This window comes from Cornus florida, unplaced genomic scaffold, assembly GCF_030987335.1.
Source record: "Cornus florida cultivar Cherokee Brave unplaced genomic scaffold, ASM3098733v1 CherokeeBrave_3.0.0_Hap2_Chr11, whole genome shotgun sequence".
Lineage (NCBI taxonomy): Eukaryota > Viridiplantae > Streptophyta > Magnoliopsida > Cornales > Cornaceae > Cornus > Cornus florida.
Genome location: NW_026775581.1, coordinates 20,356,847 through 20,372,680, shown reverse-complemented (window position 1 = coordinate 20,372,680; position 15,834 = coordinate 20,356,847). Strand labels below are relative to the sequence as shown.

General features: G+C 35.1%; 1 long non-coding RNA gene across 2 annotated transcripts in view; it reads right to left on the bottom strand.

Annotated features, from left to right (window-relative positions):
• Positions 1-8,429, bottom strand: part of LOC132285097 (uncharacterized) — an 11,905-nt gene extending 3,476 nt beyond the window's left edge. The window contains exons 1-6 of one of the 2 annotated variants that reach the window (XR_009472432.1): positions 3,960-8,429; positions 3,194-3,882; positions 3,020-3,090; positions 2,796-2,843; positions 1,702-2,696; positions 1-1,525 (exon numbers count right to left, since the gene is read on the bottom strand). The exon at positions 1-1,525 is cut by the window's left edge and continues 3,476 nt beyond it. This is a non-coding gene — a long non-coding RNA (uncharacterized LOC132285097). Of the gene's footprint in view, positions 2,697-2,795; positions 2,844-3,019; positions 3,091-3,193; positions 3,883-3,959 lie in introns of both variants that reach the window. The other variant, XR_009472431.1, reaches the window with a different exon arrangement.
• Positions 8,430-15,834: the final 7,405 nt, after the last annotated feature.

Here is a 15,834-nt window from a genome sequence, read left to right as displayed (position 1 = left end):
AGAAATAGTGGGATTGGGCGGAATGGTTTCGGAAGTATCAGAAGAGACGATAGGATTTCCTTGGGCGCCGGTCATCGCCGACTTGTACGACATCATTAGAAAATAGAAAAAAAGCACAAGGCTCTGATACCATGAAGGTTTTTTTAAGAAGAAAAATATTCAGTCTTCTTATCTTTCAAGAGAGACGATTACAAGATAAATAGTAGAGGAAGGCCACCAAATCAGGAAACCCACAAAATCAGCAAAATTCTACGATAAATAGTAGTTTCAGATTTTATTTTCAAAAATTGAATTTACTAATTTATTTCCTAGAAATCCGACAAAATTCAACCTATCCACCATGCAATCGATGCATTCTTATTTTGAAACTAAATAATACCTAAAACCAACTCAATCGGTTGATCATTCAATCAAAAATCTCTCTAGATCGATCAACGCATAAATTCCAAACGTTAGAAAAAAATCTAAAACTTAAATGTTTGGAATCAAAACTGTTTCGGAGCCAAACCAAGCTCAAAGGACCATTTACCTGTACCTAATTGTGCAATTGAGGATGCAAATATTCCTCCATGACCTTCTCAATTTTTTATCTGCCATGTCTTCAAAAAACTGTCCATAAACAACTCAAGGCATTTGATATATATAGCAACTCAGGTTTTGGGTAAGATATACCACTGACTCAATATCCTAATACAAACTTACAATAAAAAAAATTCCCTGCTGTCTACCGAGGTAAAGGTTCTCTGAGCTTTTCCAAAAGTCCGCTCTCAAAATCAACCACAAACAAGCAAACTAACAAGTGTTTGTAAACACCAAAGAGAGAGGTCAAGCAAAATCCAAGAACAAAAAACAAAAACAGATAATTATATACTCTCTTCTGTTTTCATCTAATCACAGGATGTACAGTCCATTAACAAGTAAGAAGTCCATCCACTCAAAAGGCACTTAAACTTTCACTAAGTCCCTCTTAAAGTGACTGCAAACAAGCAAAAAAGTAATGAGCAACCAGCAAAACAAACTTATTCCCACATGTTTAAAAAAAAAATTAAAAAAAATAACCAACTCAAAGAGAAAAAATAATGCTGCAGATAAAGGATTTGAACACATAACGTCAAAAGGTTAGGAGCCATGCGAGCTACCAAACTGCTCAGCCAAACGCTGAAGACGAGAACTGTGAACGAATAGACAAACAAGGATTTAATATGCTCCTGCACTATATCTGTACAAATAGAATAACCCATTTATAATGAATTGTAAAGGAATAGTAATCCTCTCCTAATATTCCAAATAAGAAAGATCCATGAATTTTCAGAATAAATGGTGGAAAAGAAAAATATAGATTAAGGAAGAATAAACACTACTGGCCTTCATTGAGATCCTACATAAAAACACGCCACAACTGTTACACAGGCAACAGATACGTAGGTCCAACAAGTTCCATAATTCGAAGAATATGAGAAGACTAAAAGGAATTCACCCTATCCACCATGCAATCGATGCATTCTGACTTTGACCCAAATATCACCTGAAACCAATTCAATCAGTTGATCATTCAATCAAAGCTCTCTCGATCGAACAACACATAACTTCCAAGCTTTCGAAAATAATATAAATCTAAAACTTAAAGTTTAGAACCAAAATAGTTTAAGAGCCAAACAAAGATCAAAGGTCAAACTAAGGTTTTTACTGAAGTCCATTTACCTGATACATAATTGTGCGATTGAGGATGCAAATATTCCACCATGATGAACTCAATTTTTTGTTTGCCATGTCTTCAAAATAAATGTCCAGAAACATCTTAAGGCACTTTAATACATTACAACTCAGGTTTTGGGAAAGATATAAAAATGACTGAATATCCTAAAACAAACTTACAGAAACATCAATCATTTCTAGCAGTCTAACCAAGTAAAGGTTCTCTTAGCTCTTCCAATAGACCGCTCTCAAAAACAACCACAAATAAAGCAAAATAACAAGCGTTTGTAAACACCAAAGAGAGGTCAAGCAAAAGCCAAGAACGAAAAATAAAAACAGAGAATTAGATACTATCGTCTGTTTTCAACTAATCACAGGATGTACAGTCCAATGACAAGTAAGAAGTCCAGCCACACAAAAGGTTCTTTAACTTTCACCAAGCCAATCTTCAAGTTACTGCAACCAAGCAAAAAAGTAACGGACAACCAGCATAACAATCTTATTCACATATGTTTTAAAAAAATAAAAATAAAACCAAGAATAAAAATAATTTGAACCTATGACATCAAGGTTAGGAGCCTTGTTAACTACCAAACTGCTCTGCCCCACACTGAAGACAATAACTGAGAACTAATAGACAAACTAGGATTTAATATGCTCCCCCACTATATCTGTACAAATACAATAAGCCATTTATAATGAATTGTAAAAGAATAGTAGCAATCCTCACCGAATATTCAGTGTAAGAAAGATCCATGAATTTTCAGAACAAATGGAATGGTGGAAAAGAGAAATAAAAATGAAGGAATAATAAACACAACGGTAAAAATTGGGATGATTGTTAAACAACTTTCAAAACGTAAATACTCAGTTACAGTTACACAGTTACACAACTTTCAAAACGTAAATACTCACAAACCAAGACGAATTGAATGCTGGCAACCAAAAGGTCCCGACTGCACTATGACATTTCCGGATCACTACTGGCCTTCACTGAGATCCTACATAAAAACACGCCACTACTGTTATACAGGCACCAGACATGTAGGTCTGACAAGTTCGATAATTCGAAGACTACAAGAAGTCTAAAAAGAATTCACCCTATCCACCATGCAATCGATGCATTCTGACTTTGACCTAAATATCACCTGAAACCAATTCAATCAGTTGATCATTTCATCAAAGCTCTCTGGATTGTACAACACATAACTTCCAAGCTTTTGAAAATAATCTAAATCTAAAACTTAAAGTTTAGAACCAAAATAGTTTAAGAGCCAAACCAAGATCAAAGGTCAAACTATGGTTTTTAATGAAGTCCATTTACCTGATACATAATCGTGCGCTTGAAGATGCAAATATTCCACCATGATGACCTCAATTTTTCGTCTGCCATGTCTTCAAAATAAATGTCCATAAACAACTCAAGGCACTTTGATACATTACAACTCAGGTTTTGGGTAAGATATGAAAATGACTCAATATCCTAAAACAAACTTACAGATACATCGATCATTTCCTGCAATCTAACCAGGTAAAGGTTCTCTTAGCTCTTCCAATAGACCGCTCTCAAAAACAACTACAAATAAAGCAAAATAACAAGCGTATGTAAACACCAAAGAGAGAGGTCAAGCAAAAGCCAAGAACCAAAAACAAAAACAGAGAATTAGATACTATCTTCTGTTTTCAACTAATCACAGGATGTACAGTCAAATGACAAGTAAGAAGTCCAGCCACGCAAAAGGCTCTTTAACTTTCACCAAGCCAATCTTCAAGTGACTGCAACAAAGCAGAAAAGTGACGGACAACCAGCCTAACAAATTTATTAATAAAGCTGCGGAGACGGGATTTGAACTCAGGACATCAAGGTTAGGAGCCTTGTTAGCTACCAAACTGCTCTGCCCCACGCTGAAGACAAGAACTGAGAACTAATAGACAAACAAGGATTTAATATGCTCCACCACTACATCTGTACAAATACAATAAGCCATTTGTAATGAATTGTAAAGGAATACCAACCCTCACCTAATATTCAGTGTAAGAAAGATCCATGAACTTTCAGAACAAATGGTGGAAAAGAGAAATATAGATGAAGGAAGAATAAACAAATATAAGCACAAACCAAAACGAATCGAATGCTGCCTACCACACTATCACATTTCCCGAACACTACTGGCCTTCATTGAGATCCTACATAAAAACACACCAATACTATTATAAAGGCACCGAATACGTAGGTTTGACGAGTACGATTGATCGAAGCTTACTGGCAGAGTCTCAGAGGCATTCAGATCTATCGACCATGCAATCGATGCATTCTGACTTTAAACCAAGTATTACCTGAAACCACTTCAATTGGCTGATCATTCAATCAAAGCTATCTGTATCTATCAAAGCTATCTGGATTGATCAAAGCATAATTTGCAAGTCTTTGAAAATAATCTAAAACGTAAGGTTTTGAATAAAAACAGTTAATGAGCCAAACCAAGATCAAAGGTCAAACAAAGTTATTTACTAAAGTCCATTTACCTGATACCTAATTGTCCGATTGAAGATGCAAAGAATAAATAATCCGCAATGAATCTTCTCATGTTCTGTCCACCATGTCTTCAAAAATGTCCATAAACAACTCAAGGCACTTTGATACACTACAACAAAGGTTTTGGGTAAGATATGCCAATGACAAAATATCCTAATACAAACTTGCAGAAACATCGATCATTTCCAGCAGTCTAACCAGGTAAAGGTTCTCTATGCTCTTCCAAAAGACCGATCTCAAAATCAACTTCAAACAAGCAAAATAACAAATGTTGGTAAACACCAAAGAGAGAAGTCAAGCAGAATCCAAGAACAAAAAACAAAAACAGAGAATTAGATCCTCTCTACTGCTTTCAACTAATCACGGGTAAGAAGTCCATCTTCAATAACAAGGAAGAAGTCCAGCCACGCAAAAGGCACTTTAACTTTCACCAAGTCCATCTTCAATTGACTGCAAACAAGCAAAAAAGTAAAGAGCGACCAGAAAAACACACATATTCAAACATGCTTAAAAAAAACCCTAAGAATAAATTATAATGTTACAGATACAGGATTTGAACCCATAACGTCAAGGTTAGGAGCCTTGCGAGCTACCAAACTGCACTGCCACACGCTGAAGACGAGAACTGTGAACTAATAAACAAACAAGGATTTAATATACTCCTCCGCTACATCTGTACAAATAGAATAACCCATTCATAATGAATTCTAAAGGAATAGTGATCCCCACCTAATATTCCTGGTAAGAAAGATCAATTAATTTTCAGAACAAATGGTGGAAAAGAAAATATAGATGAAGGAAAATTAAACACAGTGGTAAAAATTCAGAAAATGGTGAAATAATACCAAATATACAGTTACACAACTTTCAAAACATAAATAAGCACAAACCAACACGAATCGAATGCTGCCTACCACAAGGTCCCAACTGCACTATGACATTTCCTGAACACTACTGGCCTTCATTGAGATCCTACATAAAAACACGCCACTACTGTTATAAAGGCACCAGACATGTAGGTCCGACAAGTTCGATTGATCAAAGACCTACAAGAAGTCTAAAAGGAATTCGATGCATTCCGACTTTGACTTAAATGTCACCTGAAACCAATTCAATTGGTTGATCATTCGATCTAAGCACTCTGGATCGAACAACACATAACTTTCAAGCTTTCGAAAATAATCTAAATCTAAAACTTAAAGTTTAGAACCAAAATAGTTTCAGAGCCAAACCAAGATCAAAGGTCAAACTAAGGTTTTACTGAAGTCCATTTACCTGATACATAATTGTGTGATTGAGGATGCAAATATTCCACCATAATGATCTCAATTTTTTGTCTGCCATGTCTTCAAAATAAATGTCCATAAACAACTCAAGGCACTTTGATACATTACAACTCAGGTTTTGGGTAAGATATGCAAATGACTCAATATCCTAAAACAAACTTACAGAAACATCGATCATTTCCTGCAGTCTAACCGGGTAAGGTTCTCTTAGCTCTTCCAATAGACCACTCTCAAAAACAACTACAAATAAAGCAAAATAACAAGCGTTTGTAAACACCAAAGAGATAGGTCAAGCAAAAGCCAAGAACGAAAAACAAAGACACAGAATTAGATACTATCTTCTGTTTTCAACTAATCACAGGATGTACAGTCCAATGACAAGTAAGAAGTCCAGCCACGCAAAAGGCTCTTTTAACTTTCACCAAGCCAATCATAAGGTGACTACAAGCAAAAACGTAATGGACAACCAGCATAACAAACTTATTCACATATGTTAAAAATAAAAAATAAAAATCAAGAATAAAAATAAAGCTGCGGAGACGGGATTTGAACCCATGACATCAAGGTTAGGAGCCTTGTGAGCTACCAAACTGTTCTGCCCCACGCTGAAGACAAGAACTGAGAACTAATAGACAAACTAGGATTTAACATGCTCCACCACCATATCTGTACAAATAGAATAAGCCATTTGTAATGAATTGTAAAGGGATAGCAATCCTCACCTAATATTCAGTGTAAGAAGATCCATGAATTTTCAAAACAAATAGAGGAAAAGAGAAATATAGATGAAGGAAGAATAAACACAGCGGTAAAAATTGGGATGATGGTGAAATAATAACAAATATAAGCACAAACAAAAATGAATCGAATGCTGCCTGAAACATTAGATACTCTCCTCTGTTTTCAACTCAGAGCGGGTAAGAAGTCAAGCCACTTTGAAACATTACAACTCAGTTTTGGGGTTAAGATATGCCAATGACTCAACACATATCTGTACAAATAGAATAAGCCATTTGTAATGAATTGTAAAGGAATAGCAATCCTCACCTAATATTCCAAGTATGAAAGATCCATGAATTTTCAGAACAAATAGTGGAAAAAAGAAAATATAGATGAAGGAAGAATAAACACGTAAAAATTGGGATGATGGTGAAATAATAGCAAATATAATGCTACACAACTTTCAAAACGTAAATAAGCACAAACCAGACGAATCGAATGATTCCTACCACAAGGTCCCGACTGAACTTTGAAATTTTCCGAAAGCAGCAGGCCTTCATTGAGATCCTACATAAAAACACCACACTACTATTATACAGGCACATAATACATAGGTCTGAGAAGTACGATTGATTGACACTTACTGGCAGTCTCATAGGCATTCAAACTATCGATCATGCAATTGATGCATTCTGACTTTGAACTAAATATTACCTTAAACCAATTCAATCTGTTAATCATTCGATAAAATCTAACTGGATAGATCAAAGCAGTATTAGCAAGCTCTCAAAAAAAAAAAAATTAACTTAAAGTTTTGAATCAAAACAGTTTATGAGTCAAACCAAGATCAAAGGTCAGACTAAGTTATTTACTAAAGTCCATTTACCTGATACCTAATTATGCGATTGAGGAAGCAAATATTCCACAATGATCTTCTCAGTTTTTGTCCACCATGTCTTCAAAAAAATGTCCATAAACAACTCAAGGAACTTTGATACATTACAACTCAGGTTTTCGGTAAGATATGATGCCACTGACTCGATATCCTAATACAAACTTACAGAAACATGGATCATTTCCTGCAGTCTAACCAGGTAAAGGTTCTGTTAGCTCTTCCAAAAGACCACTCTCAAAATCAACTTCAAACAAGTAAAATAACAAATGTTTATAAACACCGAATGGAGAGGTCAAGCAAAACCAAGAACAAAAAATCAAAAACAGAGACTTAAAGAGAATTTTCAACTCAGCGCATGTAAGAAGTCAAGGCACTTTGAAACATTACAACTCAGGTTTTGGGTAAGATATGCCAATGACTCAATATCCTAATACAAACTAACAGAAACGTCGATCATTTCCTGCAGTCTAACCAGGTAAAGGTTCTCTTAGCTCTTCCAAAAGACCGCTCCCAAAATCAACTTCAAACAAGCAAGATAACAAATGTTTGTAAACAACAAAGAGAGAGGTAAAGCAATAAACAAAAACAGAAAATTAGATACTCTTCTGTTTTCAACTAATCAGAGGTAAGAAGTCCATCTTCAATAACAAGTAAGAAGTCCAGCCACGCAAAAGGCTCTCTAATTTTCACCAAGTCCATCTTCAAGTGACTGCAAACAAGCAAAAAAGTAACGAGCAAAAAGCAACACACACTTATTCACACATGCAAAAAATAAAAATTACCCAAGAATAAATATAATGTTGCAGAGACAAGATTTGAACCCATGACAACAAAGTTAGGAGCCTTGCGAGCTACCAAACTGCTCTACCCCACGCCGAAGACAAGAACTGAGAGCTAATAGACAAACAAGGATTTAATACGCTCCCCCACTATATCTATACAAATAGAATAAGCCCTTTGTAATGAATTGTAAAGGAACGGCAATCCTCACCTAATATTCAATGTAAGAAAGATCTGGAAATGAGAAATATAGACAAAGGAAGAATAAACACAGCGGTAAAATTGGGATGATGGTGAAATAATACCAACTATAAGCACAAACCAAGACGAATCGAATACTGTCTACCAAAAGGTCCCGATTGCACTATGACATTTCCCGAACACTACTGACCTTCATTGAGATCCTACATAAAAACACGCCAATACTTATTATACAGGCACCGAATACGTAGGTCGACTCACTAGGTCCGACAAGTTCAATTGATCGAAGACTACAAGAAGTCTAAAAGGAATTCAACCTATCCACCATGCAATAGATGCATTTTGAATTTGAACTAAATAATACCTGAAACCAATTCAATCGGTTGATCATTCGATCAAATCTCTCTAAATCGATCAACACATAAATTCCAAGTTTTCAAATAATAATATAACAACTTGGAAGTTTAGAAACAAAACAATTTAGAAGCAAACCAAGATCAAAGGTCAAACTAAGGTGTTTACTAAAGACCATTTACCTGTACCTAATTGTGCGATTGAGGATGCAAATATTTCACCATGATCTTCTCAATTTTGTCTGCCACGTCTTCAAAAAAATGTCCATAAAAAACTAAAGGAACTTTGATATATATAGCAACTTAGGTTTTGGGTAAGATATGCCAATGACTCAATATCCTAATACAAACTTACAACAAAGAAAATTTCCTGCAGTCTAACCAGGTAAGGTTCTCTTAGCTTTTCCAAACTCCGCTTTCAAAATAAACTACAAACAAGCAAAATAACAGGAGTTTGTAAACACCAAAGAGAGAGGTCAAGCAAAATCCAAGAACAAAAAACAAAAACAGAGAATTAGATACTCTCTCCAGTTTTTAACTAATCACAGGATGTATAGTCCAATAACAAGTAAGAAGTCCAGCCACACAAATGGCTCGTTAACTTTCACCAAGTCCATCTTCAAGTGACTGCAAATAAGCAAAAAAGTAACGAGCTACCAGCAAAACACAGTTCTTCACACATGCTAAATAAAATAAAATAAAAAAGAATAAAAATAATTCGGTGAAGGCCCCACTCTGAAGACAGGAACTGAGAACTAATAGACAAACAAGGATTTAACATGCACCTCCACTATAGTTGTACAAATAGATTAACCATTTATAATGAATTGTAAGGGAATAGTAATCCTCACCTAATATTTCAAGCAAGAAAGATCTTTGAATTTTCAGAACAAATGGTGGAAAAGAGAAATATAGATGAAGGAAGTATAAACACGGCAGTAAAAATTGGGAAGAAGGTGAAATAATACCAAATACACTGTTACACAACTTTCAAAACCTAAATAAGCACAAACCAAGACGAATCGAATGCTGCCTACAACAGGTCCCAACTGCACTATGACATTTACCGAGCACTACTGAACTTCATTGAGATCCTACATAAAAACACCCCACTACTATTATACAGGCACCGAATACGTAGGTCTGAAAAGTACAATCAATCGAAGCTTACTGGAAGTCTCACAGGCATTCCATCTTTCAACCATGCAATCGATGAATTCTGACTTTGAACTGAATATTACCTGAAACCAATTCAATCGGTTGATCATTTGATCAAAGCTATCTTGTTCAATAGAAGCAATATTTGCAACCTATCAAAAAAAATATCTATAACTTAAAGTTTTGAATCAAAACAGTTTATAAGCCAAACCAAGATCAAAGGTCAAACTAACTTATTTACTAAAGTCCATTTACCTGATACCTAATTGTGCGATTGAGGATGCAAATATTACACAATAATCTTCTCCTTTTTTGTCCGCCACATCTTCAAAACAATGTCCACAAACAACTCAAGGCACTTTGATACATTACAACCCAGGTTTTGGGTAAGATATGCCAAAAACTCAACATCCTTATACAAGCATACAGAAACATTGATCATTTCATGCAGTTTAACCAGGTAAAGCTTCTCTTAGCTTTCCAAAAGACCGCTCTCAAAATCAACTAAAAACAACCAAAATAACAAGTGTCTGTAAACACCAAAATGAGAGGTAAAGCAAAATCCAAGCCGACAGAACAAAAAGCAAAAACAGAGAATTAGATACTCTCTTCTGTTTTCAACTAATCACAGGATGTACAGTCCAAAATAACATGTAAGAAGTCCTGCCACGAAAAAGGTTGTTTAACTTTCACTAAGTCCATATTCAAGTGACTGCAAGAGAACAAAAAAGTAACGAGCAACCAGCAAAAGAAACTCATTCACACATGGTAAAAAAAAAAATTTAAAAACCAAGCATAAAAATTATGCAGCGGAGACCGGATTTGAACCCATGACCTCAAGGTTATGAGCCTTGCGAGCTGCCAATCTGCTCTGCCCCGCGCTAAAGATGAACTGAGAACTAAAAGACAAACAAGGATTTAATGCACCTCTCCACTGTATCTGTACAAATAGAATAACCCATTTATAATGAATTGCAAAGGAATTCTAATCCTCACCTAATATTTCAAGTAAGAAAGATCCGTGAATTTCCTGAACAAATGGTGAAAAATAAAAATATTGATGAAGGAAGATTAAACACAGCAGTAAAAATTGGGAAGATGGTGAGATAATACCAAATATACTGTAACACAACTATCAAAACATAAATTAGTACAAACCAAGACTAATCAAATGTTGGCCACAAGGTCCCAACTGCACTTTGAAATTTCCCAAACCCTACTGGCCTTGATTGAAATCCAACAAAAAAACACACCACTAATATCATAAAGGTACCGAATACATAGGTCCAACAAGTTCGGTCGATCTAAGACTACTGGAACTCTAAAAGGAATTCAATCTATCGACCATGCAACCGAAGCATTCTGACTTTGAACTAAATGTTACCTGAAACCAATTCAATCGGTTGATCATTCTATCAAAGCTCTCTGGATCGATCAAAGAATAATTTCCAAGCTTTTGAAAAAAAATCTAGAACTTAAAAGTTTAGAATCAAAACAGTTTATGAGCCAAACCAATAGCAGAGGGAACTCTACGTATCAGAAAGGATCAACTGATGTCCAATCAGTCTCATCCAAGGAGCAGCACCGCATTCCTGAACAGCATCTTTAGTTAAACCCCCAAGCAAAACAGAGCTCAAAGTTGACAGTGAAAACCTAATGCATCATTACTGACAGCATATAGAATGACGTCAAGGTTAGGAGCCTTGAGAGATACCAAACTGTTCTGCCCCATGCTGAAGACAAGAACTGAGAACTAATAGACAAACAAGGATTTAATATGCTCCTCCACTATATCTGTACAAATAGAATAACCCATTTATAATGAATTGGAAAGGAATACTAATCATTGACTGATATTCCAAGTAAGAAAGATCCATGAATTTTCAGAACAAATGGTGGAAAAGAGAAATATAGATAAAGGAAGAATAAACAGAGTGGTAAAAATTGGGAAGATGGTGAAATAATACCAAATTTACTGTTACACAACTTTCAAAACGTAAATAAGCCCAGCCATGCAAAATGCTCTTTTACTTGCACCAAGTCCAGCTTCAAGTGACTGCAAACAAGCCAAGAAAGTAACGAGCAACCAGCAAAACAAACTTATTGACATGTTAAATAAAAAATAAAAAACAAAACCAAGAATAAAAATAATGCTCTGAAGACGGGATTTGAACCCATGACGTCAAGGTCAGGAGCTTCGCGATCTACCAAACTGCTCTAACCCACGTTCCTGAGAACAAATAGACAAATAAGGATTTAATATGCTCCTCCACTATATATGTACAAAAAGAAATTGTAAAGTAGTAATCCTCTCCTAATATTCCAAGTAAGAAAGCTCCATGAATTTTCAGAACAAAAGGTGGAAAAGAATATAGATGAAGGAAAAACTCAAGTTTTGGGTAAGATATGCCAATGACTCAAAATCCAAATACCAGTTTCCAAATACCAGTTTACAGAAACATCAATCATTTCCTGCAGTCTAACCAGGTAAAGGTTCTCTTAGCTTTCCAAAAAGACCGCTCTCAAAATTAACTACAAACAAGCGAAATAACAAGTGTTTGTAAGCACCGAAGAGAGAGGTCAAGCAAAATTGAAGAAAAAAAAAAAAAATTAAAACAGAGAATTAGATACTCTCTTCTGTTTTCAACTAATCACAGGATGTATAATCCATTAACAAGTAAAAAGTCCAGCCACGCAAAAGGCACTTTAACTTTCACCAAATCCATCTTCAAGTGACTGCAAACAAGCGAAACAGTAATGAGCAACCAGCAAAACAAACTTATTCAGACATGCTAAAAAAAAAAAACCACAATAAAAATAATGCTGCAGAGACAGGATTTGATACAATGACATCAAGTTTAGGAGCCCTTGTGATCTACCAAACTGCTCTGCCCCACGCTGAAGACAAGAATTGAGAACTAATAGAAAAACAACGATTTAATATGCTCCACCACTATATCGGTACAAATAGAATAACCCATTTATAATGAATTGTAGAGGAATAATAATCCTCTCCAAATATTCCAAGTAAGAAAGATCCATGAATTTTCAGAACAAACAATGGAAAAGAGAAATATAGATGAAGGAAGAATAAACTAAGTGGTAAAAATTGGGAAGATGGTGGAAATAATACAAAATTTACTGTTACACAACTTTCAAAACGTAAATAATAGCCATGCAAAACGCTCTTTAACTTTCACCATGTCCATCGTCAAGTGACTGCAAACAAACAAAAAAGTAACAAGCAACCAGCAAAACAAACTTATTCACACATGTTGAAAAAAAAAAAAAAAACAAACAAACAAGAATAAAAATAATGATGCGGTGACGATTTGAACCCATGATGTCAAGGTTAGGAGTCTTACGAGCTACCAAACTGCTCTGTCCCACGGTGAAGACAAGAACTGAGAACTAATAGACAAACAAGGATTTAATATGCTCCTCCACTATATCTGTACAAATAGAATAACCCATTTATAATGAATTGTAAAGGAATAGTAATCCTCTCCTAATATTACAAGTAAGAAATATACATGAATTTTCAAAACAAATGGTGGAAAAGAGAAATATAGATGAAGGAAGAATAAACACAGTGGTAAAACTTGGGAAGACAGCGAAATAATACCAAATATACAGTTACACAACTTTCAAAATGTAAATAAGCACAAACCATGACAAATCGAATGCTACCTACCACAAGGTCCTGACTGCACTATGACATTTCCCGAACACTACTTGCCTTCATTGAGATCCTACATAAAAACACCACACTACTATTATAAAGGCACCGAATACGTAGGTTTGACAAGTACGATCGATCGAAGCTTACAGGAAGTCTCACAGGCATTCAATCTATCGACCATGCAATCGATGCATTCTGACTTTGAACTAAATATTACCTGAAACTAATTCAATCGGTTGACCATTCCAATCAAAGCTCGCTGGATTGATCAACACATAACTTCCAAGCTTTTGAATAAAAAGTTTAGAATCAAGAGAGTTTAGGAGCTAAAACAAGATAGAAGGTCAAACTAAGGTATTTACTAAAGTCCATTTACCAGATGCCTAACTGTGCGATTGAGAATTTAAATATTCCACCATGATCTTCTCAATTTTTTTGTCCAGACGTCTTCAAAAAAATGTCCATAAACTCAAGGCACTTTGATACATTACAACTCGGGATTTGGGTACAAACTCACAGAAACATTGATAATTTCCTGCAGTCTAACCAGGTAAAGGTTTTGTTAACTCTCCAAAAGACCGCTCTCAAAATCAACTATAAACAAGCAAAATTAAAAGTGTTGATAAACACCAAAGAGAGAGCTCAACCAAAATCAAAGAACGAAAACGAAAACAGATAAATAGATACTATTCTCTTTTCAACTCATCACAGGTTGTACACTTCAATAACAAGTAAGAAGTCCAGACATGCAAAAGGCTCTTTAAATTTCGCCAAGTCCATCTTCAAGTGACGCAAGAGCCAAAAAAACAAACTTATTCAAACATGTTAAAAAAATATAAAAAATAAAAAATAAAATAAAAACAATGCTGCGGAGACAATTTGAACCAATGACGTCAAGGTTAGGAGCCTTGCGAGCTACCAAACTACTATGCCCCGCGCTGAAGACAACAACTGAGAACTAATAGACAAACAAGGATTTAATATGCTCCTCCACTATATCTGAACAAATAGAATAACACATTTATAATGAATTGCAAAGGAATAGTAATCCTCTCCTAATATTCCAAGCAAGAAAGATCCATGAATTTTCAGAACAAATGGTGGAAAAAGAAAAATATAGATGAAGGGTGAATAAACACAGCCGTAAAAATTGGGAAGATGGTGAAATAATACGAAATTTACTGTTACACAACTTTCAAAATGTAAATAAGCCCAAACCAAGACGAATCAAATGCTACCTAACACAAGGTCGCGCATGCACTATGACATTTCCCGAAGCCTTCATTGAGATCCTACATAAAAACACACCAATACTATTATACAGGCACCGAATACGTAGGTCCAACAAGTTCGATTGATCAAAGACTATAAGTAAGTCGAAAAGGAATTCAACCAATCCACCATGCAATCGATGCATTCTTACTTTGAAACTAAATAATACCTAAAACTAATTCAATCAGTTGATCATTCAATCAAATATCCCCAGATCGATCAACGCATAAATTCCAAGCTTTAGAAAAAAATCTAAAACTTAAATGTTTAGAATCAAAACAGTTTAGGAGCCAAACCAAGTTCAAAGGACCATTTACCTGTACCTAATTGTGCAATTGAGGATGCAAATATTTCACCATGACCTTCTCTATTTTTTATCTGCCATGTCTTCAAAAAAATGTCCGTAAACTCAAGGCATTTGATATATATAGCAACTCAGGTTTTGGGTAAGATATACCATTGACTCAATATCCTAATAGAAACTCACAATAAAAAAAATTCCCTGCAGTCTACCGAGGTAAAGGTTCTCTGAGCTTTTCCAAAAGTCCGCTCTCAAAATCAACTACAAACAAGCAAACTAACAAGTGTTTGTAAACACCAAAGAGAGAGATCAAGCAAAATCCAAGAACAAAAAACAAAAACAGAGAATTAGATACTCTCTTCTGTTTTCATCTAATTACAGGATGTACAGTCCATTAACAAGTAAGAAGTCCATCCACGCAAAAGGCACTTAAACTTTCACTAAGTCCATCTTAAAGTGACTGCAAACAAGCAAAAAAGTAACGAGCAACCAGCAAAACAAACTTATTCACACATGTTTAAAAAAAAAAAAAACCCAAAGAGAAAAAATAATGCTGCAGACAAAGGATTTGAACCCATAATGTCAAAAGGTTAGGAGCCTTGCGAGCTACCAAACTACTCTGCCAAACGCTGAAGACAAGAAGTGTGAACGAATAGACAAACAAGGATTTAATATCCTCCTGCACTATATCTGTACAAATAGAATAACCCATTTATAATGAATTGTAAAGGAATAGTAATCCCCACCTATAATTCCAAGTAAGAAAGATCCATGAATTTTCAGAACAAATAGTGGAAAAGAGAAATATAGATGAAGGAAGAATAAACACAGCGGTAAAAATTGGGAAGATGGTGAAATAATTCCAAATATACAGAAATAAAACCTTCAAAACGTTAATAAGCACAAACAAAGACGAATCGAATGCTGCCAACCACAAGGTCCCGACCAAACTATT